Raw genomic sequence first — 19,964 nt, forward strand, 5'->3', positions numbered from 1 at the left:
ATCAGAGAGGGGTTCCTAATGAACCGAGGACAGGGATGAGCCAAGATCCAGGGAAACAGCAGCCACCATGTTGTCATTATTGCTAAGAACAAAGTCCAAAAGACCACAGGTAGGATTTGTTCTGTAAAATAAGATTACAGAACTGAGAGTTTGGATTAAGGCAAATGGGCCAAAATGACAGCAATTGGAGAATAAGTGAAGAGGGCCCTAGATGGTATATGTTGGGGAAGTTGTGGGGGGGGGGGAGGTTATATTAACAGACCAAAAGCTGGGAGGGACCAGAGCTTAAAACTAGGATCAAAGGATGGAAAGAACAGGAAAGCACAGCCACCAGACAGTCCATCATTCCCCAGTTGTGCCCTGTACTCTTCCACCTCCCTGCCTTTGCCTGCGTAGGAAATCCTAACTCTCCTTGCAAGTTTATTTCGAATGCTACCTCCTTCACAGGGTTGGTGGTAATCTTCCTCTGTGCTTCCTTAGTGCCCCTATGATAATTTTTAGGACATTTTGCCTTACTTCTTCTCAAACAGACACACAGACACATTAATTCTCTGAGAATGAAGACGTCTTGCTCATTTTTTCAGACCCCCTCCCCAATCTCTAGCACAGTGACTGCACATGGCAGTTCATCACCATATTCTCTGAATTACAAAAGCACTTTCTCCATACCTCCTGCAGGACACTTCCACAATTAAAAAAAAAAACAAAAACAAAAAAAACAAAAAACAATAACAACAATAAAAGTAGCTACTACTTATTGAGCACTTAACTATGAACCAGAAACTGACACTGACACTAATAACCTCCTGTGCCTCACTTTCTCATCTGGAAAATGGGAATAATCACACCTATTTCATGGAAATGTTGTCATGGATACATGAAGAAATGCAAGTGAGAGTCTTATCACAGGGACTGACAAATATCAAGCACTTGATAAATATTTTTCCACAATGTCTATTTTAGTTAACAGAAGGAAAAATCCATGAGATCACTAGGTGTAAAGGGATGCTATTGGCTGAAGGAGAAATGAAATTCTAGGGGATTGCTGAAGACCAATATACCTCGTCTTCCTTTTATGTCTACTATTTTATCTATTCTTTCTATTGGAGAAAAAGAGTCCATCTTCTGTGGGCACTAGCTTTTTAGTAAGTCATGGAAACACACTGCTTATTTCTTACTTAGTTTGACCGTGAGTCATCTGAGAGCTTGATTCAAGGAAATGCTGCTCACAAGGCCTTTACATGAGGAAGAGGTCATTTACTCAATAACCTTTTATGGGCATGTTAACATCAAGCACTGTGCTAGATGCTGGGGATACAGTGGTGAACAAGATAGCATCTCGCTTTCATGGATATTTCAGTGTCAAATGAGAAATAACTAAGCAAGTAAATGTGAGAGGTTCATCACACAGACCCTGTCTCACACACACACATACACTTACCATGCATAGTTTAACCCTAATTCTCAGAGATCTGGCCAGGGAAGAGGGCAAGGAACCAGGAGACACTGGCAAAATATGAACCCAAGAGATTACACCACTCCAAAATGGGAGAAAAAGAGGATAAATTATTGAGTGGGGATATGAGGGAGAGAGGGTAAGAGGTTGATATCTTTGATTTGGGAGAGTAGATAAGCTGGAGAGGACCAGCAGATCCCAAAGCTTAAGGGAGGCAGCGTCAAATATAGTGAGCTTAGCTAAGGCAGCACCGAGAAGACAGGAGCTCCCATTTTTAAAATGTGTAGTAGAAAAAAGACAAGTTAAGATGGAAAAAATATGTTTACTTGGGGCAGATAATGTAATGTTAATAGATGATAGAGAAAGCAACCCTACTCAACCCAAAGCCATTTTCTATTCTTCTCTATTAAGAAGAATGATCTTTGGATTGGATGGTATAAATCAAACAGTGAAGAGTGAATTGGAGACAAAGATGGGTGAGAAGACTTAAGAGGGTAGTAAGTCTTTTCATTTTAAGTTCTTTGGCTTGAACCAGTTACATCCCAGGACTCTGGAAAAAACTTGGATGTGACATTATATTTAATAGCTTTGAAGAATCGTGAGGTATGTGAGAGATACTAAAAGCATGAACAGATCAAGTAGTCTTAATTTTTAAAAGGGCAAAGAATTCTGTAGCTATAGGCTAATGAGCAATTTGTAAAACAAAATTTTAGACTATCTTATTGAAAGGACTATTTATGAAGACTGAAAGGTGGATGTGGTACTCATGAGGGGGGAAAGATTCTCTCAGGACCAGTAACATCTGGTCATTTGAATCTCATTTGTAATGGGAACATCTGAATGGTAGACCAGAGAATGTGGTAGCCAGAGAGAATCTGAAGACTAGCAAAGTCATTGACAAAGTCTGTCAAGGTATACTTGGGGACAGGCTGAATGAGAGTTGGGTGCATTTTTAATGCTTAAATATCCTTACCTCATAGCATCTCATTGCTGGGTCAAGTCAACCTAGGGGAAAGTTCTCAGTGGCTGCCAAAAGGCTTTATTCTCACCTCTTACCATTTAATGTACTGATCACAGATTTGAAAGAGAAAATTGCTGGTATACATGGGAATTACAGGAAGCTGGATATGTTAAGTAATACATTGGGTGGCATAATGCTGATCCAAAGAAGTTTCAACAAACTAGATTTTCAGTTGTTTCATTGTATGGTACCTGTCTCATTAGCTTTTGAATTCCTCTAACATGCAGCTTAGTTCCTGACAGTGAGTTCTCAATGAAAGTTTTATGAATGAGCAAATGAATGAATGAATGATAGAAAGTACCTAAGAAGATGAGGTTAGTAGTGTAAACTGCTAGTTGACCACCAAGATTTGTCCTCCCCATCTTACACAGGAATGGAGTTGTGGCTGGGCACATGATTGCTCAACTAGGCTATATTTCCCAGCTTCCCTTGCAGTTAGGTTTCGTCATGAGTGAGTTTTCACTTATTAAATCTTGGCACACATGATGAGTGCTACTTCCAGGTCTGTCTTAAGATGTTGGGGTGTCTCTTATATATTCTCCTTCCTTTTCCCACTGGATGGAACTGGAATAGACTTGACAGTGGCCCAGCCCCAGCATCAAGGATGCCAATGAAAACAATGCCCTGGGACAGTAGCTGAGCTACAAGATGGAGGGGGCCTGAGTCCCTGGATGACCATGTGGAGCAAAGCTCCTCTGATGACTTGGATTGCTCACTTCATAGCTGTTATATGATATATAAGCCATTGTGTGAAGGGTCTCTTTGTTATGGTTTCTTAGTCTTCACACAGTTCAAGGTGAGATTGCCTAGTATATAAGCAGGGGAGCAGGGGTAAATGTCACAGAATGACCTTTTGTCAAAAGAAAAACCTAATGGCTGCACAAATACAGAAAAGACTGGAAGGTTTTAGGTTGATGGGAAGATGAATATAACTCAGTGAGCTATAACTGTGGGGAGGGGGAAGGGAGGCTGGGGAAATGAATGCAGTTCTACAAGGGTACCATGTAGAATGAGGGCAGTGATGGTCAGACTGAAGTCTTTCTGCCCTAGTCAGACCACAGCTGGCAGCCCTCAGTTCACAGTCAGACTCATGTTTCTTCAGCATAGCTCCTCCAGTACCTTATGGGAATTTGATTATACTTTAGTGTTCCATGGGTGCTACTGAATGTGGTTAAAATGATTATTTTTGCTTATATAATTTTCCAGTAGACTGCATCTGAGTCAGGCAATCTGGATGCTTCCAACAAAGTGTACTCAGAGGAGGTAAATTAGAAAGATGAATAAATTTTAAATTATGTTCTATAAGGAGTATTTGTTGGACTTGAGTGGGAGGGGAGTGGCCCACCACAATGAAGAGGAACCTCAGACGGACAAAATAGTAAATATCCTCAAGTATTTGGGGGACTGTCATGAGGAAGAGGAATGAAATGTATTCTGAATGGGATCTGAAAATCCAGAAATTGAAACTGCATTAAAAAGAAAAAGAAGAAGAATCACTCCATATAAACATGATGTATAAACATCTGGATTTGTTTAAAAATTAATTAAGGATAGATAGCCTCAACCACCAGAGGGCAGACAGCAGAAGCAAGAAAAACTACAGTCCTGCAGCCTGTGGAACAGAAACCACATTTACAGAAAGACAGACAAGATGAAAAGGCAGAGGGCTATATACCAGATGAAGGAACAAGAAAAAACCCCAGAAAAACAACTAAATGAAGTGGAGATAGGCAACCTTCCAGAAAAAGAATTCAGAATAATGATAGTGAAGATGATCCAGGACCTTGGAATAAGAATGGAGGCAAAGATTGAGAAGATGCAAGAAATGATTAACAAAGACCTAGAAGAATTAAAGAACAAACAAACAGAGATGACCAATACAATAACTGAAATGAAAACTACACTAGAAGGAATCAATAGTAGAATAACTGAGGCAGAAGAACGGATAAGTGACCTGGAAGACAGAATGGTGGAATTCACTGCTGCGGAACAGACTAAAGAAAAAAGAATGAAAAGAAATGAAGACAGCCTAAGAGACCTCTGGGACAACATTAAACGCAACAACATTCACATTATAGGGGTCCCAGAAGGAGAAGAGAGAGAGAAAGGACCAGAGAAAATATTTGAAGAGATTATAGTCGAAAACTTCCCTAACATGGGAAAGGAAATAGCCACCCAAGTCCAGGAAGCGCAGAGAGTCCCATACAGGATAAACCCAAGGAGAAACACGCCGAGACACATAGTAATCAAAGTGGCAAAAATTAAAGACAAAGAAAAATTATTGAAAGCAGCAAGGGAAAAACGACAAATAACATACAAGGGAACTCCCATAAGGTTAACAGCTGATTTGTCAGCAGAAACTCTACAAGCCAGAAGGGAGTGGCATGATATACTTCAAGTGATGAAAGGGAAGAACCTACAACCAAGATTACTCTACCCGGCAAGGATCTCATTTAGATTCAATGGAGAAATCAAAAGCTTTACAGACAAGCAAAAGCTAAGAGAATTCAGCACCACCAAACCAGCTCTACAACAAATGTTAAAGGAACTTCTCTAAGTGGGAAACACAAGAGAAGAAAAGGACCTACAAAAACAAACCCAAAACAATTAAGAAAATGGTCATAGGAACATACATATCAATAATTACCTTAAACGTGAATGGATTAAATGCTCCAGCCAAAAGACACAGGCTTGCTGAATGGATACAAAAACAAGACCCATATATATGCTGTCTACAAGAGACCCACTTTAGACCTAGGGACACATACAGGCTGAAAGTGAGGGGATGGAAAAAGATATTCCATGCAAATGGAAATCAAAAGAAAGCTGGAGTAGCTATACTCATATCAGATAAAATAGACTTTAAAATAAAGAATGTTACAAGAGACAAGGAAGGACACTACATAATGATCAAGGGATCAATCCAAGAAGAAGATATAACAATTATAAATATATATGCACCCAACATAGGAGCACCTCATTACATAAGGCAATTGCTAACAGCTATAAAAGAGGAAATTGATAGTAACACAATAATAGTGGGGGACTTTAACACCTCACTTACACCAATGGACAGATCATCCAAAATGAAAATAAATAAGGAAACAGAAGCTTTAAATGACACAATAGACCAGATAGATTTAATTGATATTTATAGGACATTCCATCCAAAAACAGCAGATTACACATTCTTCTCAAGTGCGCACGGAACATTCTCCAGGATAGATCACATCTTGGGTCACAAATCAAGCCTCAGTAAATTTAAGAAAATTGAAATCATATCAAGCATCTTTTCTGACCACAATGCTATGAGATTAGAAATGAATTACAGGGGAAAAAGCATAAAAAACACAAACACATGGAGGCTAAACAATACGTTACTAAATAACCAAGAGATTACTGAAGAAATCAAAGAGGAAATCAAAAAATACCTAGAGACAAATGACAATGAAAACATGACAACCCAAAACCTATGGGATGCTGCAAAAGCAGTTCTAAGAGGGAAGTTTATCGCTATACAAGCCTACCTAAAGAAACAAGAAAAATCTCAAGTAAACAATCTAACCTTACACCTAAAGAAACTAGAGAAAGAAGAACAAACAAAACCCAAAGTTAGCAGAAGGAAAGAAATCATAAAGATCAGAGCAGAAATAAATCAAATAGAAACAAAGAAAACAATAGCAAAGATCAATAAAACTAAAAGCTGGTTCTTTGAGAAGATAAACAAAATTGATAAGCCATTAGCCAGACTCATCAAGAAAAAGAGGGAGAGGACTCAAATCAATAAAATCAGAAATGAAAAAGGAGAAGTTACAACAGACACCGCAGAAATACAAAGCATCCTAAGAGACTACTACAAGCAACTCTATGCCAATAAAATGGACAACCTGGAAGAAATGGACAAATTCTTAGAAAGGTATAACCTTCCAAGACTGAACCAGGAAGAAATGGAAAATATGAACAGACCAATCACAAGTAATGAAATTGAAACTGTGATTAAAAATCTTCCAACAAACAAAAGTCCAGGACCAGATGGCTTCACAGGTGAATTCTATCAAACATTTAGAGAAGAGCTAACACCTATCCTTCTCAAACTCTTCCAAAAAATTGCAGAGGAAGGAACACTCCCAAACTCATTCTATGAGGCCACCATCACCCTGATACCAAAACCAGACAAAGACACTACAAAAAAAGAAAATTACAGACCAATATCACTGATGAATATAGATGCAAAAATCCTCAACAAAATACTAGCAAACAGAATCCAACAACACATTAAAAGGATCATACACCACGATCAAGTGGGATTTATCCCAGGGATGCAAGGATTCTTCAATATACGCAAATCAATCAATGTGATACACCATATTAACAAATTGAAGAATAAAAACCATATGATCATCTCAATAGATGCAGAAAAAGCTTTTGACAAAATTCAACACCCATTTATGATAAAAACTCTCCAGAAAGTAGGCATAGAGGGAACCTACCTCAACATAATAAAGGCCATATATGACAAACCCACAGCAAACATCATTCTCAACGGTGAAAAACTGAAAGCATTTCCTCTAAGATCAGGAACGAGACAAGGATGTCCACTCTCACCACTATTATTCAACATAGTTCTGGAAGTCCTAGCCACGGCAATCAGAGAAGAAAAAGAAATAAAAGGAATACAAATTGGAAAAGAAGAAGTAAAACTGTCACTGTTTGCAGATGACATGATACTATACATAGAGAATCCTAAAACTGCCACCAGAAAACTGCTAGAGCTAATTAATGAATATGGTAAAGTTGCAGGATACAAAATTAATGCACAGAAATCTCTTGCATTCCTATACACTAATGATGAAAAATCTGAAAGAGAAATTATGGAAACACTCCCATTTACCATTGCAACAAAAAGAATAAAATACCTAGGAATAAACCTACCTAGGGAGACAAAAGACCTGTATGCAGAAAACTATAAGACACTGATGAAAGAAATTAAAGATGATACCAACAGATGGAGAGATATACCATGTTCTTGGATTGGAAGAATCAACATTGTGAAAATGACTATACTACCCAAAGCAATCTACAGATTCAATGCAATCCCTATCAAATTACCAATGGCATTTTTTACGGAGCTAGAAAAAAATCATCTTAAAATTTGTATGGAGACACAAAAGACCCCGAATAGCCAAAGCAGTCTTGAGGGAAAAAAACGGAGCTGGAGGAATCAGACTCCCTGACTTCAGACTATACTACAAAGCTACAGTAATCAAGACAATATGGTACTGGCACAAAAACAGAAACATAGATCAATGGAACAAGATAGGAAGCCCAGAGATAAACCCACGCACCTATGGTCAACTAATCTATGACAAAGGAGGCAAAGATATACGATGGAGAAAAGACAGTCTCTTCAATAAGTGGTGCTGGGAAAACTGGACAGCTACATGTAAAAGAATGAAATTAGAATACTCCCTAACACCATACACAAAAATAAACTCAAAATGGATTACAGACCTAAATGTAAGACTGGACACTATAAAACTCTTAGAGGAAAACATAGGAAGAACACTCTTTGACATAAATCACAGCAAGATCTTTTTTGATCCACCTCCTACAGTAATGGAAATAAAAACAAAAATAAACAAATGGGACCTAATGAAACTTCAAAGCTTCTGCACAGCAAAGGAAACCATAAACAAGACGAAAAGACAACCCTCAGAATGGGAGAAAATATTTGCAAACGAATCAACAGACAAAGGATTAATCTCCAAAATATATAAACAGCTCATTCAGCTCAATATTAAAGAAACAAACACCCCAATCCAAAAATGGGCAGAAGACCTAAATAGACATTTCTCCAAAGAAGACATACAGACGGCCAAGAAGCACATGAAAAGATGCTCAACATCACTAATTATTAGAGAAATGCAAATCAAAACTACAATGAGGTATCACCTCACACCAATTAGAATGGGCATCATCAGAAAATCTACAAACAACAAATGCTGGAGAGGGTGTGGAGAAAAGGGAACCCTCTTGCACTGTTGGTGGGAATGTAAATTGATACAGCCACTATGGAGAACAATATGGAGGTTCCTTAAAAAACTAAAAATAGAATTACCATATGACCCAGCAATCCCACTACTGGGCATATACCCAGAGAAAACTGTAATTCAAAAAGACACATGCACCCGAATGTTCATTGCAGCACTATTTATAATAGCCAGGTCATGGAAGCAACCTAAATGCCCATCGACAGACGAATGGATAAAGAAGTTGTGGTACATATATACAATGGAATATTACTCAGCCATAAAAAGGAACGAAATTGAGTCATTTGTTGAGACGTGGATGAATCTAGAGACTGTCATACAGAGTGAAGTAAGTCAGAAAGAGAAAAACAAATATTGTATATTAACGCATGTATGTGGAACCTAGAAAAATGGTACAGATGAGCTGGTTTGCAGGGCAGAAGTTGAGACACAGATGTAGAGAACAGACATATGGACACCAAGGGGGGAAAACTGCAGTGGGGTGGGGATAGTGGTGTGCTGAATTGGGCGATTGGGATTGACATGTATACACTGATGTGTATAAAATTGATGACTAATAAGAACCTGCAGTATAAACAAACAAACAAAACAACTAATACTAAACTTTCATTGGGTTATTTGTATGGAAATATGTTAATATAAATGTTTCAGACATTACATGAAATTTCTAAAAATCTTATATGTTCTGGTATAATGTTATAAGTCATAATCCTAGTTATTACTTTAAAATGTATATCTCAGAAATAACTAATTTTCTTGTCAACTGCATTATTATGAACTTTCATCAAATCTTTAACCGTGGTCATTTTTAAGTCTTTTGTCATTTACAGACAGTTATGGGTGTACTCTGATGCTTTTGTAAATATGTTCCTATAAAAGGGTTTAAAAAAAAAAAAATTAATTAAGGAATGCCCATTTAGATTTACAGAGGAATTCTTCCCTCTATAAAAATGATCCACCTCAGTGTTCTCTTAACAGTAAGTTCCTTTATGCATTTAAGATTTTTATCTTTTGAAATGTAGTTGATTTACAATGTTGTTAGTTTCAGGTATACAGCACAGTGATTCAGCTATACATAGATATCTATTCTTTTTCAGATTCTTTTCCCTTATAGGTTATTACATAATATTGAGTATAGTTCCTGTGCGATACACTAGGTCCTTAGTGGTTATTTATTTTATATACAGTAGTATGTATCTGTTGATCCCCAAATCCTAATTTATCCCTCACCCCCATCCCATTTGGTAACCATAAGTTTGTATTCCATGTCTGTGGGTCTATTTCTGTTTTGTAAATAAGTTCATTTGTATCATATTTTAGATTCCACATATAAGTGATATCATATGATATTTGTCTGTCTGACTTACTTCACTTAGTATGATAATCTCTAAGTCCAACCATGTTGCTGCAAATGGCATTATTTCATTCTTTTTTATGGCTGAGTAATATTCCATTGTATATATACACCACTCCACCACTCCTTCTTTATCCATCCATCTGTCAATGGACATTTAGGTTGCTTCCACGTCTTCACTATTGTATAGTTCTGCTGTGAACATTGGGGTGCATGTCTTTTTGAATTATAGTTTTCTTTGGATATAGGCCCAGGAGTGGGATTGCAGGATCATATGGCAACTCTATTTTTAGTTTTTGAAGGAACCTTCATGCTGTTCTCCATAGTGGCTGTACCAATTTACATTCCCACCAACAGTGTAGGAGGGTTCCTTTTTCTCCACACCCACTCTAGCATTTATTACACATTTTGATGATGGCCATTCTGACTGGTGTGAGGTGATAACCTCCTTGTAGTTTTGATTTGCATTTCTCTAATAATTAGCGACATTGAGCATCTTTTCATGTGCCTCTTGGCTATCTGTATCTCTTCTTTGGAAAAATGTCTATTTAGAACTTATGCCCATTTTTTGATTTTTTTTTTATATTGAGCTGTATGCACTGTTTGTGTATTTCGGAAATTAAGCCCTAGTCTGTTGCAAGCCCTTGTTGTTTGCAAATATTTTCTCCTGATCCATAGGTTGTCTTTTTGTTTTGTTTATGGTTTCCTTTCCTGTGCAAAAGCTTTTAAGTTTAATTGGATCCCATTTGTTTATTTTTGTTTTTATTTTCATTACTCTAGGAGACGGACCCAAAAAGATATTGCTGAGATTTACATCAAAGAGTGTTCCAACTATGTTTTCCTGAAGGAACTTTGTAGTATCTGGTCTTACATTTAGGTCTTTAAGTTTACTTTTGAATATGATGTTAGAGAATGTTCTAATTTCATTCTTTTACATGTAGCTGTCCAGTTTTCTCAGCACCACTTATTGAAGAGACTGTCTTCTCCACTGTATATTATTGCCTCCTTTGTTGTACATTAATTGACCATAAGTACGTGGGTTTATTTCTGGACTTTCTATCCTGTTTTGTTGATTTGTATATCTGTTTTTGTGCAAGTATTGATGCCTTACTGTTTTGATGACTGTAGCTTTGTAGTACAGTCTGAAGTCAGGGAGACTGATTCCTCCAGCTCCGTTTTTCTCTCTCAAGATTGCTTTGGCTATTTAGGGTCTTTTATGTTTCTATACAAATTTGAAAATTTTTTGTTCTAGTTCTGTGAAAAATGCCATTGGTAATTTGATATAGATTCAATGCAATCCCTAGATTGCCTTGGGTAGTATGGTCTTTTTACAATATTGATTCTTCCAGTCCAAGAACACAGTATATCTTTCCATCTGTTTGTGTCATCTTCAATTTCTTTTACCAGTGTCTTATAGTTTTCGAAGTACAGGTCTTTTGTCTCCTTACATAGGTTTATTCCTAGGTATTTTATTCTTTTTGATGGGATGGTAAATGGGATTGTTTCTTTCTCTTTCTGATCTTTCATTGTTAGTGTATAGAAATGCAAGGGATTTGTGTGTATTAATTTTGTATCCTGCAACTTTACCAAATTCATCGATGAGGTCTAGTAGTTTTCTGGTAGCGTCTTTAGGATTTTCTATGTATAGTATCATGTCATCTGCAAACAGTGACAGTTTTACTGCTTCTTTTCCAATTTGAATCCCTTTTATTTCTTTTTCTGGTCTGATTCCTGTGGGTAGCACTTCCAAAACTATGTTGAATAAAAGTGGTGACAGTGGGCATCCTGGTCTTGTTCCTGATCTTAGAGGAAATGCTTTCAGCTTTTCACCATTGAGTATGACGTTAGCTGTAGGTTTGTCAATTACAGCCTTTATTATGTTGAGGTAGGTTCCCTCTATGCCCACTTTCTGGAGAGTTCTCATAAGTGGATGTTGAATTTTATCAAAAATTTGTTCTGCATCTATTGAGATGATCATAAGGTTTTTGTTCTTCAACTTGTTAATGTAGTGTATCACATTGATTGATTTATGGATATTGAAAAATCCTTGCATCCCTGGGATAATTCCCACTTGATCATGGTGTATGATGCTTTTAATGTATTGTTGGATTTAGATTGCTAGTATTTTTTGTTGAGGATTTTTGTGTCTATGTTTATCAATGATATTGCCTTGTAAATTTTTTTTGGTATCTTTGGTTTTGGTATCTGGGTGATAGTGGCCTCATAGAATGAGTTCAGGGGTGTTCCTTCCTCTGCAATTTTTTGAAATAGTTTCAGAAGGATAGGTGTTAACTCCTCTCTAAATGTTTGGTAGGATTCACCTGTGAAGCCATCTGGTCCTGGACTTTTGCTTGTTGGCAGTTTTTTAATTACAGGTTCATTTTCAGTACTTGTAATTGGTCTGTTCATATTTTCTATTCCTGGTTCAGTCTTGGAAGGTGGACAAATTCTTAGAAAGGTTCAATTTCTTCTATGTTGTCCATTTTATGGCATGTAGTTGCTTGTGGTAGTCTCTTAAGATCCTTTGTATTTCTGTGGTGTTGGTTGTAAGTTCTCCTTTTTCATTTCTAATTTTATTGATTTGGGCCCTCTCCCTTTTTTTCTTGATGAGTCTGGCTAAAAGTTTATCAGTTTTGTTTATCTGAACCAGCTTTTAGTTTCATTTACCTTTTCTATTGTTTTTTTAGTCTCTATTTCACTTATTTCTGCTCTGATCTTTATGATTTCTTTACTTCTACTAATTTCGGGTTTCCTTTGTTCTTCTTTTTATAGCTACTTTAAGTGTAAGGTTAGGTTGATATTTTTCTTGTTTCCTGAGGAGAGCTTGTATTGCGATAAACTTCCCTCTTAGAACTGCTTTTGATGTACCCCATAGGTTTTGAATCATCATGTTTTTGTTTTCATTTGTCTCTAGGTATTTTTTTATTTCCTTTTTGGTTTCCACAGTGATCCACTGGTTGTTTAGTAAACATACTGTTTAGCCTCCACGTGTTTGTGTTTTTTACAGTTTTTTTCTTGTAGTTGATTTCTAATCTTATAGTGCTGTGGTCGGAGAAGATGCTTGATATGATTTCAGTTTTCTTAAATTTACCGAGGGTTGCTTTGTGGCCCAGCATGTGAACTATCCTGGAGAATGTTCCATGTGCACTTGAGAAGAATGTGTATTCTGCTGCTTTCAGATGGAATGTTCTACAAATATCAAAGTCCATCTAGTCTAATGTGTTTCCTTATTGATATTCTGTCCATTGATGTAAGTAAGTGAGGTGTTAAAGTCCCCTTCTATGATTGTGTTACTGTCGATTTTCCCTTTAATGGCTGTTAGGATTTGCCTTATATATTGAGGTGCTCCTATTTTGGGTACATAAATATTTACAATTATTATATCTTCATCTTGGATTAATCCCTTGATCATTATGTAGTGTCCTTCTTTGTCTCTTATAACAGTCTTTGTTTTAAAGTCTATTTTGTCTGATATGAGAATTGCTACTCCAGCTTTCTTTTGATTTCCATTTGCATGGAATACATTTTTCCATCCCCTCACTTTCAGTCTGTATGTGTCCCTAGGTCTGAAGTGGGTCTCTTGTAGACAGCATATATATGGGTCTTGTGTTTGTATCCATTCAGCCAGTTTGTGTCTTTTGGTTGGAGCATTGAATCCATTTACATTTAAGGTAATTACTGATATGTATGTTCTTATTGCCATCCTGTGAATTGTTTTGGATTTTGGATTTGTTTTTGTAGGTCTTTGTTGTTCCCTTCCTCTTTTGTTCTCTTGTGATTTGATGATATCTTTAGTACTGTGTCTGGATTGCTTTTGTGTGTGTGTGTGTGTGTGTGTGTGTGTGTGTGTGTTTATCTATTGTAGATTTTTGGTTTGCAGTTATCATGACGTTTTGATATAGCAGTCTATATATATAAACAAGATTGTTTTAAATTGCTGGTCTCTTAATTTCAAATGCATTTCCAATATCCTGCATCTGTACTCTCCTCTTCTCACAGTTGCTGGTTTTGATATCATATTTGTGTGGATGATTTCCTACCTTTACTGTATGTTTGCCTTTTCTGGTGAGCTTTCCTATTTCATAATTTTGTTTCTAGTTGTGGCCTTTCGTTTCTTCCTAGAGAAGTTCCTAGGAACTTGTTGTAAAGCTTCCATTTGTTGTGAAGCTGCTTTGTTGGTGCTGAATTCTTTTAGCTTTTGCTTGTCTGTAAAGCTTTTGATTCCTCCATAGCATCTGGACAAGAGCCTTGCTGGGTAGAGTATTCTTGGTTGTAGGTTTTTCCCTTTCATTACTTTAAATATATCATGCTACTCCCTTCTTGCCTGCAGAGTTTCTGCTGAAAAATCAGTTGATGGCCTTATGTGGATTCCCTTGTATGCTATTTGTTGCTTTTCCCTTGTTGCTTTTAATATTTTCTCTTTACCTGTAATTAATTTTTGTCAATTTCATTACTCAGTGTGTTTCTCCTTGGGTTAATCCTGTATGGGACTCTCTGAGCTCCCTGGACTTGGGTGGCTGTTTCCTTTCCCATGCTAGGGAAATTTTCAATATTATCTCTTCACATATTTTCTCAGGCCCTTTCTCTCTCTCTTCTCTTTCTGGGACCCCTATAATGCAAACGTTGGTGAACTTAATGTTTTCCCAGAGGTCTCTGAGACTGTCCTCATTTCTTTTCATTCTTTTTTCTTTATTCTGTTCTGCGACAGTGATTTCCACTGCTCTGTCTTTCCCATTTGAGTTTCCAGGTGACTGCAGCCTCAGCAGACAGACAACTCCACTGCAACCTCATTCATGAAAGAATCTGAATCAGAGGCATTCAGCTAAGCCATATCTGGATTTCTGACTCACAAAAACTGAACTGGCTTGGAGACAAGATGTGGACTAGAAGGACCTTGAAGTCACCTCCTCTCATGAGCACACCAAAGTCACAATGAACTGTTGAAGAGCCATCGATAAAAAAGACTGGAACCTACCAAAAAAAGATATTCTATATCCAAAGACCTAAAGAAGAAACTACAATGAGATGGTAAGAGGGGCACACTTGCAATGTAATTAAATCCCATACCAGCCAGGTGGGTGACCCACAAACTGGAGAATAATTATGTTTTATATGTTCTCCCACAGGAGTAAAAGCTCTGAGCCCCACATCAGGCTCCCCAGCACAGGGTCCGGCCTTGGGAGTAGGAACCCCCAGAGCACTTGGCTTTGAAGGCCAGCAAGGCTTGAGTGCAGGACTGGGGAAACAGAGACTCTACTCTTGGAGGGCATACACAAGGTCTCACGCACACTGGGACCCAGGGCAAAAGCAGTGACTTCAGAGGGGCCTGGGCCAGACCTACCTGCTGGTCTCATAGGGTTTCCTGGGGAGGCCGGGGTGGCTGTGGCTCGCCCTGGAGACATGGATGCTGGTGGCAGAGATACCCAGTGAGTGTTCATCTATATATGAACTCTTGCTGGAGGTGGACATTTTGCCTGGGTCATTAGCACCAAAACCTGGCCCTACCCAACAGCATGTAGGCTGCAGTGCTGGGACGCCTCAGGCCAAAAAACCAACAGGTGAGGAACACAGCCCCACCCATCAGCAGAGAAGCTGCCCACAGCCACCTCTTGACATGGACTTGCCCACCAGAGGGCAAAGACCCAGCCTCACCTACCAGTGGGCAGACACAAGAACAGAACAGTCCTACAGCCTGTGGAACTTAGTCTGCCAACACATGTCAGAACCTACCCTGGACCAGCTGGTCCCTGGCCCTTGGGTGACAAGAGGGGCATGTACTGCTGGGACACATAGGACATTCCCTACAGAGGGCCACATCTGCAAGGTCAAGAAACGTAACTAACCTACCACATTCATTCATAAAAATACAAATAGAAATTTAAACAAAATGAGATGGCAATGGAATATGTTCCAGGTAAAGGAACAAGATAAAACCCCAGAAGAACTAAGTCAAGTAGAGATAGGAAATCTCCACTTCAAGAAAGAAAGAATTCAGAATAATGATCATAAAGATGATCCAAGAACTCGGGAAAAGAATGGATGCAGAGAGTGAGAAGTTAAAAGTTTTTAACAAAGAGTAGGAAATATAAAGAACAACCAAACAGAATTGAAGAATACAATAACTAAATGAAAAATACACTAGAAGGAATCAATAGCGGAATAAATGAGGCAGAAGAACAGATCAGTGTGCTGGAAGACAGAGTGGTGGAAATCAGTACTGTGGAACAGAATAAAATTTTTGATTTGTGAAACCTTACAGGAATATATACTGCATCCCTCAAATCTCTGGCACAGCACAGTCTGCTGGGTTAATGTGAGGAGAGTTTTATAAAGAAATTGCTGACAAACGTGTGGGAGACGATGGGGAAAATCACCAGGCACAATGAAGTACCCCAAGGCCAGTAACAACAGGGCACAGAAGAGCCAACAGGAAGCAGTTACTGGAACCTGTACACAGTGAGAGTTGAGTGAAATTGGCCCCAGTCCTTCCTTCAGCAGAGGGATGCAGCTTATGATGATCCTACAGGACAAAGTGGGGAAACAAATACCTGGAACTTCACTCTCTTCCCTTCCTGCTGTCAGCCACGTCTTCTCATTGGCTGAACCCAGCCGGAAGCCAGAGGCCAGGAAGCATACTCATGGGATCCATGCAGGTCAGCCTTTGGGTCCAGAAAGGAGAGTAGAAAGGGTGGAGAGTTGGTCTGCAGAAGCAAAAGGAGGTGATCAAGGAAACAATGTGAACCTGAACTTTATGGATCAACTTCTGTCATACAACTTTGCCTTTTGTTCAGTATCTGCGCAATACTAAGGTAACCTTGGGTAGAACAGTGTCCAAAGCAAGCTGTGTGACCTAATCTAAAGTGAAAATGAAAACTCAGCACGTGGGAAGTGAAGCCAGTGGTTTCTCATCTCTCTCCATTCACGTGGACGAATACTCTCTTCTTTTTGAAACACACTGACAGACTGATACGCTTCTCTTACATGCTAAACCTATGGGAAACGAAACGAGGAAAATAAATTTTGCTTTTGTGAAAAATGCCTACAACAATAAGATGCAGATTTTACTTTCATGAAGCATCAAATGATCCACTGTAAAAGTTTGAATAGGTCAGAATTCAAAAAACAAATCTAGCTGCATAAAGTTAGGGCCCTGAAAAACAAAAAGGATACAGTAATACTCTTGGGCTTAAACATTTTGTTTAGGTTTTAGACAGATACTCTTTCACTACCCTCTTTTGCTCAGAAAGAGTAAAACCTGTCTCATTGGCAATTTTTATTTCACCTTGACACCCTTTTGTAAATAGCCTCTCTCATGATTTTTTTAAAAGGCCTTGGGCAGATTCACACATCTTCTGTGGCTGCTGATGCTCTCGCAGCACTTTTTTCTTCTCTTTCTTACAGCACTCATCATTTTGCATCGTAATTGCTTAACATGTCTGAGTCCCTTGCTAGACTGTGAGCCCCCAAGAAGAAGGATTGTGCTTTCTTTGTCTCTGCATCCTGCAGTCCCTGGAGTACCTTCCCCTGAGTATACACCCAACGAATCTTTGTCACATAAATTAAAGATGAAGCAATCTTGCCTTCCACTTTTTTTCTCTTGAGGGGAAGGATTGTCAAACTGAAAAAGAACACCATCCCTCCTGTGCATTCTCAAGAGTGAAGCTCATCATTTGGGTTTCCTTTTTAACTATTTTGTACTTTAACTGTTTTGTACTTGTATTTGCATGTACTATAAAAGCATAGGTAAGATTTTGTTAAACTGAATCACTTAGAGCTGAGGTCCATAAGCTTTTTCTTTTTTAAGGGTCACATAGTAACTATTTTAGGTTTTTGTGGGCCATATAGTCTCTGTCAGAACCACTGAACTCCTCCCTGTAGCACAGAAACAGCCTTTGACCATATGTAAATGATTGGGCATGGCTGTGTTCCAATATAACAGGCGTTCCTCACAACCTAGTGTCCTAGTGCTGGACTCTAGGTTGTGAGCAATGCTGCCATGAGTAACCTTCTACACATGGCCTTTCTTTCATGTACATATGTATCTGCAGGAGCAATGTTAAGAGGTGCAATTACTGGGGCAAAGAAGAAATACATCTGGTACCAATTATTATGTATAAAATAAGCTATAAGGATGTATGGTACAGCACAGGGACTATAGCCAATATTTTATATTAACTAAATGGAGTATAACCTTTAAAAATTATGAATCACTATGTTATACACCCGTAACTTATAAAATGTTGTACAGCAACTATACTTCAATATAAATACATAAATAAATCAATCAATCTGCAAGTTTGGTAGGTATGGCCAAATTTGTATTACCTTTTCCAAAAAAATAATTAACAACAAAAAAATAAGTATATATGCTTGCTTTCAAAATCAAATTATTTGTAGCTTCTAGTGTCAGAATCACAATAGGAATTAAATCATCAAATACTTACTATCTAAATATCATCCATGCCTATCCTACACATGGGAAAACCAAAAGAATAAGACACTGTCTCTTCATGTAAAAGTTCTAAAACCTGGTCAGTAGAAATCACTCAAAATGATTGTATGACTGGAGTGTTTTTTAATGATTGGCTTGTTAATGACTTACCTAATAGAAGAAGATCTACCCCAAATTCATTATCATGGCTGAAGACATCCATGGCTAAAAGTAGTCATCCAGATCTGGACTAATGTAACAGTTTATTTTTGCATCTTTAGAATCTGTTTTCCTGTTTTGCCTTATATTAAGGATGTCCATTATAAGTTTTTATGTCCCCCACCTTGCTACATACATAGACTGAGTCATCTGTCTTTTTTCCTCAAGTCTTGTTTCCAGGAGACGTTTGATGAGTAACTCTCGGTCAACCCAGCAACACAGAGGCTGCCTAAAAGCATGAAGTGGTGGTGGTGGTGGTGGTGGCATTGAGGTTGGTGGCACTGGAGCAATTGTGGAGGAGGTGCTGGTGGAGAAGGAGGAGGTGCTGGAGGCAGTGGAGCTGATGGTGGTGGCGGCAGCAGAGGTGGTAAAAGAGGAAGAAGAAATGAATAAACTGAGTTGTTCTACAATACTGGAGTAACAACCATAAGTAGTTTGATAATGAGCATATATTTGCAACATTAAAAGTGCTTTATGAATTATCAAAGAAGGAGTAAATTAAGGGCAATATAGCTTTAGTTTTAATTATATCACATTATCTTCTTAATCTTGGAATTTGGTTCAGTTAAATATAAGTGTTTCATCTGTAAGTTTTTCCCAGTACTTTACTTTCTTTATTAGAACATGGTAATATTATAGGATCTACAGGGAATTTGGTGGCCATGTGGCTTTTTTAGTTTCATTATAACTGGACAACCCAGATGTTTAAACATGTAATACTGTTGGTAGAAATTAAATACAGAGTAAGCTGGTTAATGCCCAGACCAGAAAATTCAGTTAACTAGACTAGTTCCCCAACATTTCTGGAATAATCAGTTTACTCACATGTTATGGGCACTCTCTACAGCATATTGAGTTGAGCTAAACTGACTCTTCATTTCCATTTGTATTAGTTTCCTAGGGCTGCTGCAACATAGTACCACAAATTGGGTGGCTTCAAACAACAGACATTTATTCTCTCACAATTCTGGAGTCTAGAATTCCAAAATCAAGATGTCAGCAGGGTCACGCTCCCTCTGAGGGCTCTAGGAAACGGTCCTTCCTTGCCTCTTCTAGCCTCTGGTGGTTGCCAGCAACCCTCCACATTCCTGGGCTTATAGACCCATCAGTCTAGTCTCTGCCTCTTGTCTCATGCAGTGTGTCTCTTGTCTGTGTCTTCTCGTCTTGTAAGGACACCAGCCATACTGGATTAAGGACCCACCCTAGTCCAGTATGACCTCATCTTTACCTAACTACTTTATCTGCAATTACCCTATTTCCAAATAAGGTCACATTCTGAGGTACTGGGGGGTTAGAACTTCAACATATCTTGTGTGTGTTGGGGCGGGGGGGCAGAATTCAACCTGTAATACCTTCCCATAAGCAGATAGCATAATTTAGTCCCAATGAACACCCATCCATCCATAAACTGAAGGAAAAAACAATTTTTCATT

General features: G+C 38.2%; 1 long non-coding RNA gene across 1 annotated transcript in view; it reads left to right on the forward strand.

The window, feature by feature from the left end:
- Window positions 1-19,031, forward strand: part of LOC133082449 (uncharacterized) — a 161,259-nt gene extending 142,228 nt beyond the window's left edge. The window contains exon 7 of the long non-coding RNA XR_009698952.1: window positions 18,700-19,031. This is a non-coding gene — a long non-coding RNA (uncharacterized LOC133082449). The remainder of the gene's footprint in view (window positions 1-18,699) is intronic.
- Window positions 19,032-19,964: the final 933 nt, after the last annotated feature.

Source organism: Eubalaena glacialis, chromosome X (genome assembly GCF_028564815.1).
Source record: "Eubalaena glacialis isolate mEubGla1 chromosome X, mEubGla1.1.hap2.+ XY, whole genome shotgun sequence".
In the NCBI taxonomy this organism is placed as follows: Eukaryota; Metazoa; Chordata; class Mammalia; order Artiodactyla; family Balaenidae; genus Eubalaena; species Eubalaena glacialis.